The sequence below is a fragment of the Orycteropus afer genome, unplaced genomic scaffold (assembly GCF_000298275.1).
Source record: "Orycteropus afer afer isolate SDZICR_OR568_19922 unplaced genomic scaffold, OryAfe1.0 scaffold00006, whole genome shotgun sequence".
In the NCBI taxonomy this organism is placed as follows: Eukaryota; Metazoa; Chordata; class Mammalia; order Tubulidentata; family Orycteropodidae; genus Orycteropus; species Orycteropus afer.
In genome coordinates this window covers 23281275-23291963 of record NW_006921593.1, presented here as the reverse complement: position 1 = coordinate 23291963, position 10689 = coordinate 23281275, and positions in this window count along the sequence as shown.

Genomic DNA, 10689 nt, shown 5'->3' with positions numbered 1-10689 from the left:
CTGTGGGTCAGAATCGACTTGACTGCAGTGGGTGGGGTTTGACACATGTAGTTTGTGCACAACTATTGACCTGAAGGTGCCGTGAAGGAAAGGCCTGGCAGTCTACTTCTGTGAGGATTACAGCCAAGGAAACGTGGGGGCGCATGAGTTGGAATTGACTTGATAGCAGCGAGTTTTGTTTTGTTTTATTTTATTTTGAGGTGTGTGTTGAAGCTCTCTATTGGACCTGACTGTATAGAAAGTCGTGAGGTTTTTTATTAATATATTCTTCATTCAGACTGAAATTGAAGTATGAAATGACTGATTAATTGGCAACTTTGATATTGAAATAAATTAAGAGTTAGAAAGCATGCGGGTGGAAGGAGCCATAATTCCCAGAATCTCAAAGAGCCAAGTTCCGGGCGCGCCCCTCCATCGCCTCAGTGCACACGCCTGGAACCATGTGGAAGGCCAGGCCTGCCCTGGGGTCCTCTTTGCCTCCCCCCACCGCACCCTCACCATCTCAGTCCATCCCAAGTGTTCTTGGCCTGTGCCCCCTCTTCTCCCCCAGGGGACCACAGCTGCTTCTAGAAGCTTCTCCCCTTGCCCACTCGTCTCCCCAGACCCCCTGCTCTCCACACCACGATCCTTTTCATGAGGGTCCTATCGTGCCGCTGCTACTTGAAGCTCTTCCTGGTTCTCCCAGCTCTGAGGGTAAAACCCTGAAGATGGCCCCGTGACTGCCTGGGTGTGCGCCCCCAGCCCAGCCCAGGTCACCAGCTTCACGCCGCCCTCTGCCTGTACTCTGGGCCCTAACCTGCCCTGGACCGTGGCCTCCCAGTTACCCAGCCTGGAACAGCACCACCCTTGGTGACTAGCTCCTCATCTTTGGGGCCTCAGATTAATGTCCGGAAATGGCCTGTTCCCTCAGGCTTGGCTTCCCAGCCAGACAGAAGGGTATGCATTTCTGGGGGTGGGGGAAGGACACTCACCCTCTCTCCCGCCCCTCCCTGAGCTCCTCAGAGTGGGGCCAGGTCTGTCCGGCCCCCCTGGAGCCCAGGGGGGCCTAGGGTCCAGGCGCACCAGGCTGTTCTACTTTCAGGAACCAGCCTCTTTGTAACTGGGGCAGGACCAGGGTAGGAGGGGAAACGGTTTGCAGGGTGCCCTGCCGAGGCGGGCCACATCCCTCCCCCTCCTCCTCCCTGCACTGCAGTCCTAAGCACCTGGGTGGAACCTCATTGGAGGCCTGGGACCCCCCTGAGGTGCCCTGCCCTTCCCCCACCCTGGGCGAGCGGGGTGACCGTCCTTACAGCGAAGTTGTGCTCCAGACAAAAGCCTCCAAGTCCACGCACGCAGTAAAAGCGGAAGAGTTACGCTCAGCCCCACGCTCTCTCCAGCATGTTCTGGGAAGCCACTAAACCACCATTTATCACCACTATAGTCCAGCAAGGAGTCTAATTGGCCCATAAATGTGGTCCAACAACCGTACCTGACACCCGAAGACACCACAGGCAATTAGCACGTTTTCATTTGCATGTGGTATTGACCAATCTCTAGCTACACTCACTTTCAAGATGCATTTATTTTAAAGCTGGAGGGAACAAACTTCTCATTTGCGGCACGAAAAGGGGAACCACACACACCCCCACATGCAGGGATGACGGGAACTCGGCGTGCACTGCTCCTGGCTACGCGATTCCAGGATGAATTTGTGTGCAGGGGTACTCAGCAGCCTGGCACCAAGGGGCTGCCCAGGGCCACTCTGTCCGGTGACCTTGCACCCAGCAGCGGGGCTGGGAGGGCAGAGAAGTCTAGCATCTGCGCCCACACGTGGCCCTCGGAATGCATAGTGACCTGGTCACTTCCATGCCATTCGTTCATCGTGACTTCACCAAACCACACCCAGGAGAGCAACCATTCCAAAGATAAGGGGTGCTCTGGCCGCTGAGTCCTGCGGAGAGCTGGGGCCAGACTCCCACCGGCTGCAGAGTGGGACCTGTGGACTCGTTCATGTCGCCTGTGGTCACGTGCTCCTTGCCGAAGGGGAGCACTGTGTTGTTGAAGGCGCGCACGCTGAATCCCGCTGAATCCCGACTGCCTGCTCGAGTCGGACTCTGCAGAGTCCTAGGCCCTCAGAGTTCTCACGTGTAAAATGGGTGTGATAACAGCACCCACCTTGGAGTGCTGCTGTGGGAGTCCCGGGTGGTCCGATGGTTGAGTACTCTGCTACCACCTGGCAGGTTGGCTGGACCCACCCAGAGGCTCCTGCCAAGGCCTGGTGATCAGCGCCGGAAGGCCACGGTCTTGGCAACCCCAAGGCAGGCAGTTCTACCCTGCATCAAGGGGTCGCCCTGAGTCGGGATCGACCCTACAGTTATGGGTTTGGTTTGTTGTGGTGTTGGCGTGAGAGTAAACCAGTTGATATGTGAGATGACCACAGAATCGAGCCTGGCCTTTGGTGGCTGGAGTATCAGGAGCCATCGTATTAGGACAGAAAACGTGGCCCAGCCCATCAGCCCGGCTGCACCGTTGAGCGCCCCTCCCCAGTCCATACGCAGGCAGGGAACGTTGCCCGTAGGCGACAAAAAGATATTTATAAGATGGACTATGCACAAAACAAGTGCCCGGGCAGTGAGGCTGCTGGGCGAGGTAGTCCTTCCGACAGGGAAAAGTGCGCCGAGTGGGCCGCGCACCTCTGCAGTGGAGGCCAGGAACCGCGCAGGGGCCGGCAGCGCGCTTGGCAGCAGGTCTCCGGGGAAACTCGGCTTGATCGTGGTCTGCTCGATTTACTTCCCGGCACTTTCTCATTCATCGGAACACTTACGACTTGTGTAACTTAGAAAAAAAAAAAAAGGGAAGGAAGAGAAGAAATCAACAATTCCTGAACTTGCCCTTCCCCAGTGGGCACGCTGAGCATGTGGCAGGGCCTCCTGCCAGCCGCTTCCTAAATAGGTGTGTACCTTCATTTTGAAATAGATATACACACTTCGACCTGTCTGCTAGCCCCTGGTCCCTTCACATTATTCTTTGGAGAAATGTCAAGCCTGTCAGTAAATTGAAAGACTAGTTCAGTGAAGACCCAGGTAGGCCAAAGTGTTAACATTTGGGCAGACTGGCTTTCTCCCCGTCTCTCTCTCTCTGTGTCTCTCACTCTCTGCACATACGTGTATGTACAGTGAAACCTGTGAAAGCCGGCGCTCAAAGGCACTGCTCATTCGCCCGGGTCGCACAAGTTTTCTGCCTTTGACAGGGTGCAGCCTTTCCACTGTTCTGTCACTCTCTGTTAGTAGGAATTGTTTTAGGTTTCCTTCTCTGACAAGTTTCTGCCTTACGTAAATTCCAGCTTTCACAGGTTTTACTGTAAACACACACACACACGCATATGTAAATCCTCACAACTGAGCCAAGAACAACATCATGCGTGATCAATGGAGAAAAGATTGACGTTGTCAAGGATTTCGTTTTACTTGGATCCACAAAGGATGCCCGTGGAAGCAGCAGTCAGGACATCACGTGACGCACTGCATAGGCCAGTCTGCTGCAAAAGGCCTCTCTAGCACATCAAAACCCAAAGATGTCGCCTTAAGAACTAAAATGCTCCTGGCCCAACCACAGGGAACTCTGTGGCACAGTGCCTGAGGTATTTGACTGCTAACCAGGTTGGTGGTTCTGAAGTGAGTGACTCCATTTTGTAACTCTTTTTGTCATGTCCAGCTGTAACTGGCAATGTCTTGCTAAAACTCCATTTTATGCAACTGAGATGGCCATCTCATCCTGTTCCCACTCCCCGTGGGTTACGGAGTGCCCCCCTTTTATTCTAAGCACGTTAAACAACTAAAACGCCCCTTGATAAATGGAATAACTCTGTGGTGGTTATCAGAACTAACTCCCCCTCACCCCTTGATAAGCACCTGGGCTAAAGTCCACACTCTGAGTACAGCGCTAACTCCCCCCACCCGTCGATGAGCGCCTGTGCCAAAGCACGTACTCTGAGTCCTTGAAACAGAGAAGTAACGGCAACTCCTGCCTCTGTATTCTCGCCTACCTGCCTGCTTGTGCTTTAGCTTTATGAAGCCTGCCCCAAATCAGGCACTTCCGCTCCCTGCAGTCAGCGAGCCTAAATACAACCCTTTTACCCAACAGCGGACGTTACAGTGGCTATTGTTTTAAATTGAACCCATAACAGTTCAAACCCACCAGCCACTCCACAGAAGGAAGAGGAGGCAATATATTTCCATCAAGATTTATCTTCTTAGAAACCTAATGGGTCCCTGTAAGTCAGAATCAACTCGATGGCAGTGGGTTTAGTTTTTGGTTGACCCAAGCCATGGAATTTTCAATCACCTCAAATGCATATGACCTTGAATATAGGTGGGAGCCAGGGCCAGCGGCTGGAACGGGCAAGGGGAGGGCACCCAGGCAAGAAATGGGAGCCAGGGCTGATGGCTGGAACGGGCAAGGGGAAGGCCAGGGAGTGAGCAGAACAGTTGCAACAGCTGAGGGAGACGAGTTTGTCCATCAGTGTGTTGGACCGTGGTGGCTTGCGTGTTGCTGTGAGGCTGGAGGCTGTGCCACTGGTGTTTCAAATGTCAGCAGGGTCGCCCGTGGTGGACAGGTTTCAGCTGAGCTTCCAGACTGAGACAGGCTCGGAAGAAGGAAGAGGTCATCCACTTCTCAGAGAACTGGCAGTGAAAAACCTTATGAATAGCAGTGAAACACTATCTGATATATTACTGGACAACTTTATGAATAGCCCTGAAACATTGTCCAATACAGGGCCGGGAGATGAGCCCCTGAGGTCTGAAGGCAAAGACCATGGGGCTGGCGCAGGACCGGGCAGTGTTTTCTTCTGCTGTACACAGGGTTGCTGTGAGAGATGACTCGACGGCACCGAACAACAACACGCATATATACACATACACACACGTGCATACATATACATTCACACGCACACCCATGCATGCATATATATACACATGTGCACACATGCATACATATGCGTGCATAGATACATACCTATCCATGTACACATGAATACATATATACACATGCATGCATATACATTCACATGTACACAGGTGCATACATATGTACACACATGCAAAGATATATGAGTGGATACATGCATACGCATGTATACATGCATACATATATACACATACACACATGCATGCATGTATACACTTATACAACCAAACAAACCAAACTCACTGCCATTGAGTCAGATCCTACTCATAGCGACCCCTCCTTGGGTTTCTGAGGCAGTATCACCATGGAAGTAGATTGCCCAACCTTCCTTCCGAGGAGTGGCTGGTGGGTTTGAACCACCAACCTTCTGGTTAGCAGTCAAATGCTTTAGACACCACACCACCAGAGCTCTTACGCATATACACACATGCATAAATATATACACATATACACACAAGCATACATATATACACAGCACACATGTATACATGTATACACATATATACATGCATGTACGCATGTGCGTCTATACACATGTGTACATCATGCATACATGTACGCATACACGTGTGTACAGACATGCATACATATATACATAAGCGCGTGGGCTTCCATCCCACTGAGCCATTGGGAAGGAAATTGCCGGCATCTCGGTTTTCACCCTTAAATAAATAAATAAGCACAAGGACACTCTCCTTTGTGGCAACAGCAGCCTGATGGCTCCCAGAGGGTCCCGTTGATGTGCTGTGAAATGCAGCCCACATTCAAATCTCCTCAATTGCCCCATACCATCTTTTATAGCTGATGTCCCCCTTAGCCAGGCTCCAATCAATAATCGCCCAGAGCCACTAATTGTCATGATCACCTCCTCCTTTAAATCTAAACGATCCTGGACGACTTCTCATGTCAACAGACACAGCAGCCTAACAGGATTCCCACACTTACCTGCCGGAAACGAGGCCGCCTGTGCCCGGCCCCCTCGCCAGCACTCTGCCGAGAGGCGAGGACCAGGAGCTGTCCCGCCAACCTGTCTGCGGCTCATCACGTGAGGATTGGAAACGCCTCCGCTGGAGGCAGGGGCTTGGCTTCTTGGGTCATTATCCTTACATATTTGCTGCTCACTTTTCTTCCCGAGGATTGATCCTTTTTTACGTTGATTTGTAAACTTAGCTGATATTAACCCTCGTATATCACATGTTACACAATGTTCTTATTCTTTCACTTTCTTTTTAACTTTATGATTCTTTAATGGAGAGAACTTTAATGTCCTCGAATCGACCAATCTTCATCCTTTAGATTCCGGCCTTCGAGGCTACGCTTAGAAACGCCTTCCTCACTCAAGTTGATCCAAACTCAGTGTCTCTCCTAATGTATTTCTGTTATTTTATGGGACTTCATTACATCTCAATTTTCATCCATCTTCCATTTGTGAAAATTTTATTTTTTCCAAATGGTTGGCTAATTCATACCAATTCCATTCATTAAACCATAGGATGGAAGTATTTTTAATGTGCGCTGCATAAATTATGAAACAACCCAATGATGGGCCAGTATTAGCCGTTAAAAAAAACTGGGCAGGCCTGCTCGACTGACATGGAAAGGCGCCAGAACTGAAAAATGCACGTTGCAGAGCCGTGTGGAGCCGTGTACTCTATGACCCAGGGCAGAGGCAGGTGTGTGCACATGTGTGGAATGTGTGTGCGTGTGCATGCATGTGTCCATGCACAGATGCACATACACTACCTGTTCCGTTGCCCTTCATGGCACCCTTTGCTTCCTGCCCCTCCTCCTCCCTGGGACTCTCAAATATTGAAGCCCCCAGGTTCAGTCCCCACCTCCTATTATCTTAACCCGCCTGCCCTTGCCAGGTGACCTCGTCCAATCCCCAGATTTTCAATACTTGCCTTGGGTTTCCTTAGCTCCCACTTCCCAAGTTCTAGATTCCTGAATCCACTGCTAGAAAATTATTTGGATGCCGTGCAGTTAGGAATCCTTTGGGCTGCAAATAGTAGAATGCCCAAGTTGCAGAGGCTTAAGGATTTAAGCATTTAATTAAACCACATAACAGAATGTTTACAAATGGACAAGCCAGAGCGGGGGCTGTGGCTCACAATATTATTTTTTTAAAAAATTGGGTTCTTTCTTTCATTCTGCTCCACTATTGTTAGCAAACCAAGTTGCCATCTCAGTCAAAAAAAAAAAAAGACAAAAAGACTGCCATAGCTTCAGACATCGCTTTCCCATCCAAAGCATGAATGGGATGAAGGGGCAGCACTAGCCACGAATGCTGGCCTCTCTGAAAACTCCGATTCAACGGTCTGCTCTGGGCTCTGGACGTCACCCACAGTCCTACCCGGCAGCCAGAGGGGGAACCTTTCAGACATACCAGGTTAGTTGGATTCCAGACAGAAACACACAGCCACAAGGCAAGCGGGAACTGGCATGAATTAAGCTTCCTCTCACTGGGAGCCTCAGAGTTGTCAACCAGAGAGCTGGGTGTCAGAATCCCTGCCTTACAAGAGAGCAGAATGCGGCTCCCAGAGGCTGGGAACCTGCCAGAGGCCATGCCACGCTGTGGAGAAGAGGCTGAGCTGAGTGTGGACAGCAGCCTGGACACCCCTGGAGTCAGCTCCGTCCCAGGTGAGTGAGCCAGGCTCTGCCTTTGGGGGCATGTGCGTGCATGTGTGCATGTGTGTGTTCACGGGGGCATGTGTGCGTGCATGTCCACAGGGTCAGTGAAAACGGATGTAGGAGCAGGGAGAAACCAATGTGAAGCATGCTCAGTAAAGCCAGCAACGGACCAAAGACACACATTCTCACCACTCAGAACCCCAGCTCACTGCCATCAAGTCAACTCCGACTCACTGGGTTTCCCAGGCTGTAAATCTTCACGGAAGCAGACTGCCTCTTCTTTCTTCTAGGGAGCCGGTGGGGTCAAAGCACCGATCTTTTGGTTAGCAGCCGAATGACTCAACTACGATGCTACCAGAGCTCCTCATCACCACTACTGTCCTTTTCATAAGGAGCCCTGGGTGCGCTGATTAAGTGCTTGGCTGCTAACCAACATGTTGGTGGTTCAAACCTACCCAGTGGCTCTGTGGGCGAAAGACCTGGTGACCTGTTTCTGTGAGGATTACAGCCTAGAATACCCTATGGGGCAGTTCTGCCCTGCCCCACTGGGTCGCCGTGAGTCGGAATCAACTTGACGGTGCCCAACCCCAGCACCAACGTTCATCATTCTGTTGGAGGGTCGAGCCAACACAGCAAGACAAGAAGACAACAGGGTGTAAATACTGGGGAAGAGAGGCAAAACCCACTGAAAATATCCGATAACATCTCCACTAACCAATTAGATGTTTTCCTCTTAAAATAGCTAATTGATAGTTTAAGATAGCAAAGAAGAAACCCATCTGGGAAAAGTATCAATAACATCTCCACTAACCAATTAGAAGTTTTCCTGTTAAAATAGCTAATTGATAGTTCAAGATACCAAAGAAGAAACCCATCTGAGGAAAGTCTGAGGCCTCAGTGAAATGGTGCTTCCTCTTGACTGAAGGGAAGCAGCTGCTGACCAGGGGAGGAAGGCCGGGCCCCGGGATGATGATGGGCACAGTATGACGGATGCCACACTGCGGTGACACCCCGCTCCCCTCAATGGAGTTTCCAGAAGAACTGCGGGATGGTTCTGGAATTCCCTGGAAGAGAACACGTGGAAGTCCAGCTGAGCAAAACCAGAAGACGGAGACCGGTGAGGAAGAGCCTGCCGTCCCAGGTAAACAACTAGCAAAGGAATTGGTGCTTTGATGTTGCAGTAGGACTATTATCTAGGTTCTGGAAAACAGACCGCAGCTATACGGGTGTTTGGAATATCATAGAGGTGTCGTTTCAACTCAGTGGAAAAAAATAAAATATTTAATAAATGGGGGAGCCCATTGGCTATTCATTTGAGGGCAAACATATTTCAACTCTCATGCCACATAAATTCCAAGTGGATGAAAGCAAAATGAAAAAGTTGCCAAAACATTAGAGAATGCAAAATATTGTCACAATCCTGGAGTGGAGAAGGCCTGCTTCATCAAGATATAAAAACAGCCCTGTCTCACACCACAGTCAGGGCACAGCTCTCTCTGGCCCGGGCTCTCGGGGGTTCTCAGTGGGTTCAGGGGTCCTCCCGGCTCTTCTTGATGGTAGTGAGAAAACGGAAGACAGTCGCCTCACAGTTTTAACACACTGTGTGTCTTTTCTCCGAGCTCCTGCCAGCATTTAAGGACCAAGCTTAGCATCACCAACAGGAAATACAGGAGGCAGAGGAAGGGGTCAAATGACACCGAGAAAAACACTCCGGCAAATCCGGCAGGAGGACATTCTACGAGGACCCTGGCCTGAAGCCTTCAAAAATCAGTGTCCTCACAGAGGGCCGGCCAACGGCCCAAGGGGCTGCTGGAGAATGAGACGAAAACCAATCGCAAGCAAACGCAGTGTGTGTGAACTGGGATGTGTGCTTGTTTGTTGTTATTTGTTGAACAGCTGTAATTTGGGAATGTGAACATGGGTCGGGTATTGGACACTTTGGGTGTGTTACCATTCATTTTCTTAGGTGGCTTTGGAGTCATTTCAGAGGACGTCTTTATTCTCAGAAGATGTGTGAGGTATTGCGGTGATTCGGCAAAAATAATAAAATGTGAACAGCTGTTGAATCGAGGCGGAAGGCATACAGATGTTCAGTCACTTCTTTCCCTTTTCCAGTGCTCCTTAGAAGGGGCGTCTCCGCACTGGGGCATGTGATCAGGAAGGACCAGTCCCTGGAGAAGGACCGTGTGGTTGGAAGTAGAGGGTCAGCAGAGGAGGGAAGGCCCCTGGCAAGATGCACTGACACAGACTGAAACGAGGGGTGGAAGCATAGTAATGACCATGAGGGCCGTGCAGGGCTGGGCCGTGTATCCTGCTGTATATGGGGCCACTGTGAACCAGGGACGACCCGATGGCGCCTAACACAGCGACAACATACGTTTGAAATTTTTCAAAATAAGGAACTAGGACATGTATTTCATTAGGTCACACGTGGCAATACAAAGGCGTGAAGGTCATCGGTGGAGGTCCTCGTGCCGTGTAAGAACTAGACACTCATCACTGCCTCCAGCAGCTGCTCCTTGCACCCCAGAGGAGACCACGAGCTTGGGTTTTGTGCTCATTGTTTAAGTGCTTTCTAAAGGAATAGTTTAATCACACGTCGCTTTAGTTTTGCTTGTTTCTGAGTTTGTACAAACAAAATCTTAACTCTTGTCCACTTGGTTTTTCCAAGCCTTGTCCATGTGTGCCACTGAAGTGCCTTCCATTGTACCACCATTTACTGACTCATTCTCTTCACGTCTGTTTCCAGCTTCTGCACTTACAGAGAAGCTCTGGTGAGCAGTGGTTAAGGCATTAGGCTGCTAACCAAAGGGTCAGCAGTTTGAACCCACCAGCTGCTCCATGGGGGGAAGATGAGGCAGTCTGCTTCCATAAAGATTACGGCCTTGGAGACCCTGTGAGCAGTTCCACTGTGTCCTCTAGGGGCACTGTGGTCAGAATGGACCCAGGCAGTGGGTGTGGTTTGGGCTTTGCTTCCGTGAAGATTGACAGCCTTGGAGACCCTGTGGGCAGTTCCCCTCTGTCCTCTAGGGGCGCTGTGGGTCAGAATGGACTCCAGGGCAGTGGGTGTGGTTTGGGCTTTGCTTCTGTGAATATTGACAGCCTTGGAGA